General features: G+C 42.9%; 1 long non-coding RNA gene across 2 annotated transcripts; it reads left to right on the top strand.

The window, feature by feature from the left end:
- The first annotated feature begins 1,646 nt into the window (after positions 1 to 1,646).
- Positions 1,647 to 4,114, top strand: LOC136354858 (uncharacterized). 2 transcript variants are annotated; one of them, XR_010738724.1, is made up of 3 exons: positions 1,647 to 2,290; positions 2,608 to 2,688; positions 3,812 to 4,114. It is a non-coding gene; the product is annotated as an uncharacterized lncRNA (long non-coding RNA). The 2 variants fall into 2 exon arrangements; XR_010738723.1 differs by having other exon boundaries at positions 1,724 to 2,368; positions 3,812 to 3,951.
- Positions 4,115 to 4,760: the final 646 nt, after the last annotated feature.

The raw sequence follows: 4,760 nt of genomic DNA, 5'->3' as shown, positions 1-4,760 counted from the left end.
CAAGCAGTGCATTGCTCTCCAAGCCGAAGTTGAAGACAAGGGCAAGAGCAAGGTGAATGAAGCCAATGATAACTTGGAGGAAGAGATTGCCCTTCTTGCTAGAAGGTTCAATGATGTCTTGGGAAGAAGAAAGGAGAGAGGAAGGGGCTCCAACTCAAATAGAAGAAGAAATAGAAACCCAACAAGATTCTCTCCAACTTGAGATGCTTTGAGTGTGGTGAGAAGGGACACTTTGCTTCCAAGTGCCCCTCCAAGGATGATGATGGAGTAAGCCATCCAAGAAGAAGAGTGGAGGCTACAAGCTCATGAAGAAGCTCAAGAAGGAAGGGAAGAAGATTGAGGCCTTCATCGGGCAATGGGACTCAAATGAGGAGAGCTCCACCTCATCCGGGTCCGAAGAAGAAGGTGATGATGATGCAAGCTCCAAGAAGAAGAATATGGCCGTTGTTGCCATCAAGGAGGCTCCATCACTCTTCGCTCCACTTTGTCTCATGGCAAAGGGCTCTTCTAAGGTAACATCTCTTAGTGATAGTGAGAGTGATGATGATTGTGATGATGTTTCTTATGGTGAGCTTGTGAGTATGTTTGAGGAGCTTCATGCTTATAGTGAGAAGGAGATTGTCAAGTTCAAGGCTCTAAAGAAGGATCATGCTTCTTTGGAGGTCTTGTATGAGGAGCTAAAGACTTCACATGAGAGACTCACCATTTCTCATGAGAAGCTTAAGGAAGCTCATGACAACCTCCTTTCCACTACCCAACATGGAGCTCACATTGATGCTGGCATATCTTGTGACTTGCTTGATGATAGTGCTATTTGCCATGTTGCTCATGTTGCATTATCTAGCATTTCTACCTCTTGTGATGATCTTATGGATATGCCTAGCTCTAGCTCTAGCTCTTGTGTTTCTATTTGTGATGCCTCACTTGTTGTTCAGAACAATGAGCTTAAGGAGCAAGTGGCCAAGCTCAACAAGAGTTTGGAGATATGCTTCAAGGGTAAGAACACTCTTGACAAGATTTTGAGTGAGCAACGGTGCATCCTTAACAAAGAGGGACTTTAATTCATTCCAAAGAAGGGTAAGAAAGCTTCTCACCGTGCCACTCATTTTGTCAAGAGCAATGATAGGTATTACTCCAAGTGTTGTGAGGTTGGGTGTCACATCCTGATTTTCGTTTCAGGATTTATAAATTATTTAATAAATTAATAATAGAATTTATATTAAATGTTCATTAATTTACAAGTGAAGTTAAATGTGGGAAATAAAATTTCCTAAATATAAAGCATGGATGGATTTAATTTTTTATTAAATTCTCCATGGTTAATTATACTCTCTGGAATATTCTCGGATTTTTCGGAGCTCAATTCCTAATTTTTAATCATACAAAGAGCATTTCAGTAATTACCCACATATTAAATTAATCATTAAATGGTCTAATTATAATTTTGTTAAGTACTTTGAGTGTCCAAGTATTTTCATGATTTTTCTTGAAATTATTTGAGCATTGGAAGTATTTTTAACAATTCAAAGATCATTTAAGTGATTATTTTAATTGGGAAAGTAATAAAATCCTCCTCCTCAGCTTGGGCCATTTTCAGCCCATTCCTTCCTTTCCTTCCTCTCTCTTCCGCCGGCCCAACCTGAGCCGCCTCCTCTCCTCTCAGCCTAGCCGGAAAAGTCTATTTTCCCTCCCTGAGCTACTGTTCATCTTCCAGCTCAGGCAGAGCCCGAGCCAGCCGTGCCGTGCATAGTGCCGCCGCCTCCTCCTTACAAATCTCGCCTCCCCGTTGCTCCTTTTTCCAATTTAGTTGAGGGGAAATATTCCTCTTATCCTCCTCTATCTTTACCCCCCAAAAATCGGAGCTAATCGTTGAGTATCTTATCCGAATCGAACTCGTTTTCGAGTTTATCTCCAAAACCGAGTTTTTGATTTTCCGGATCGATTTCTTGCGGGAGGAGTTCGATCTCTTCAATCCAAGGCTATAAATAGGACCCCCTAGTCCTCCTCTTTCGTTTGCCCCCTCTCCCGTGATCTCCCGTGCCTCGTAGCGCCGCCGCCACGTGCTCCACCCCGCCGTCGTCGCCGGCCGAGCTCCATCCGCGTCGCGCCGCCGCCTCCGTCGTCGCCGCCGGTCGCCGTCACCTCCGTAAGGTGCGCCGAGGTGTGGAGAAGCCCGGCCGCTCTCTCCCCGCTGTCGCCGGTCACCGGAGTCCCGTCGCCACCGCCGACCGAAGCCGCGCCGCCAATAGACCTCGTCGCCGGCCGTCGTCGTTCGTCGTTTGGTTCGAGGGTGAGTACCGTTGGGTTCGTCTCGTCGTCCTCTACGTGTTCATGTCCTCCAAAGTCGCAGCCGACCATCCAATCTCCGGTGAGGTCGCCATCTTGGTCCGGCCATTGATGAGGTCATCATGACGTCATCATCGTTTTTCTTTTTCCTGTTTTTCTAATAGATTAAATCTTCGGAAATTCATAACTAAATCATCGTAACTCGGTTTTGAGTGGTTCAAGTTGCTAAATTCATATAAAATCATGATCTACATGTTTGTTTACTTTATATGTACTGTTTATTTGGTTTTTATTAGTCTTTTTCTTCGTTTTGCGTGTTAGCTTGTCATTTCCGTCATTGCGAAGGTTCGTGATTGCGCCGGAAGTATTCAAGAAGATTAATTGAAGACCGATTATTGCAAGGCAAGTCACACAGATCCTAAACACAATCCTTTGAGCATGTTGATCCTATATTTAAATTCTCTGTTTATTTCAACTGTGCATTTATTTTCGAATGTCACTGGGTGGTGTGAATCTATTCCTTTGTTATGGCCTGTTTGTATTGATTACTTTATTCCTTGATACCTTGGGATATTATGACTTGACTAGTTGAGCTTTATATATTGGTTCAGCTAGATATTAGATATGATTGCTTAGCCATGCTTAGAAACATTAGCACACTATTGGGATAACTTATGACTCACTATTATTTAATGATGGCTTAATGATAGTTCACGATGGTCAATCGTGATTGGTTAATTAATTACTTGCCAACTAAAACTTGATAAGGTGGGTTGTGAGCATATGGTTTTGAAGGTCATGCTCATGACAATTAAGGACCGGTTCGCGAGCTACTGTTGTGAAACATTTATCGTGCCAACCACAAGCCAGCGTGGGCAACGGATTTATCTTTTGTGTAGCGTGATTCATTATAGTGCGCCAGACTGAGAAGTGGCGAGAAGTCCAAGGGGGTCGCTGGGGAGTCCATGCCTTGTTTATAAGGGGGTGATTATGATCCAGGAAAGGTGCGCTGTAATGGGTTATGTTGTGCAAGGGGTATTGTCACAACTCCTTTCCGAGGTACCGTGGTGGTATTGAGGCACATGGTGACATGATGTGGGGTTGTGTCTTGTGGGGCCAGTGGTACACCTCTGGCCAGAGTAAAACTATTCGAATAGCCGTGCCCGCGGTTATGGGCGGGTTGAGCAATGTTTTTCGTGATTAGTCTCACACCTCTCACAATAATTATGGATGTTATACCTGGTAATAATTTGCTTAGCTCCTGGTTTGGAGTTAGATCTGTACAGCCGGGTATGGTTGTTCAGGATGGTTGGGCCTGTGCAGCATGGGTGTGTTGTTCAGTGTTGATTAAAATTTCTGATTAATTAGTCTACTGTTTTACTACTCTTAACTCTTTGCTAAATGCTGCTTTTGCAAATGAGCCTATATTATGCCATCCTTTGGTATCCTTGTGCACTTGCATATTTGCTGTGTGGCTTGTTGAGTATGTCATATGCTCATTCTTGCAATAATCATCAAACCTCAGTTGAAGATAAAGGATCCAGAAGGAGAAGACGTTTGGCTTATACCCCAGTTGAGCTGCCTGTGGGAGTGGAGCTGAAGCCATCGCTAGATCGTTATTCCGCTGCTGTTTTCTTTTCTTTTGTAAGTGTGTAACGTTATTATTATGATGGATTTGTATATTAAATTGTCAGTTTGTGTACCTCGGCTGATTCCTGGACGAGGATTTTATGCACAAATAAGTTCGGAAATTACTAGTGAATTTCCGGGCGTGACATTGGGCATTTGGTGAATGATTGCTCCGGTGGTAAGCCTTCTAAGACATGCATGTTTGATTCTCATTATATGCTTAGGAAGGCTCATGATGGTAGTATTGTTGCTAGATATGTGGGTTCCCCTATACTTGGTGGTAAAAAGAATGCAATTTGGGTGCCCAAAGCTTTGGTCTCTAACCTCCAAGGACGCAAACAAGTTTGGGTACCTAAAAGAGCTTGATCTTCTTTTGTAGGTGAATTACCGCACCGGTGGGAGCCATTGGGTGCTTGATAGTGGATGCACTCAACACATGACCGGTGATAGGGCTATGTTCACCACATTTGAAGAAGGAGGGAAAGAACAAGAGAAAGTGACATTTGGAGACAATAGCAAAGGAAAGGTAATTGGGTTAGGTAAAATTGCTATCTCCAATGATTTGTCAATTGAAAATGTCTCTCTTGTTGAATCTCTAAATTTCAATTTGCTTTTGGTTGCACAAATTTGTGATCTTGGCTTGTCATGTGCTTTCTTCCTGCAAGAGGTTATTGTTTCTAGTTTTCATGACAAGTCTTGTGTTTTCAAAGGTTTTAGATATGGAAATATTTATTTGGTTGATTTCAACTATAGTGAAGCAAATTTGAAAACTTGTTTAGTTGCAAAAACTTCATTGGGTTGGCTTCGGCATAGGAGGCTAGCCCATGTTGGCATGAATCAATTGA

Source organism: Oryza sativa, chromosome 12 (assembly GCF_034140825.1).
Source record: "Oryza sativa Japonica Group chromosome 12, ASM3414082v1".
Taxonomy (NCBI): domain Eukaryota; kingdom Viridiplantae; phylum Streptophyta; class Magnoliopsida; order Poales; family Poaceae; genus Oryza; species Oryza sativa.
This window is presented reverse-complemented; position numbering and strand designations above follow the sequence as displayed.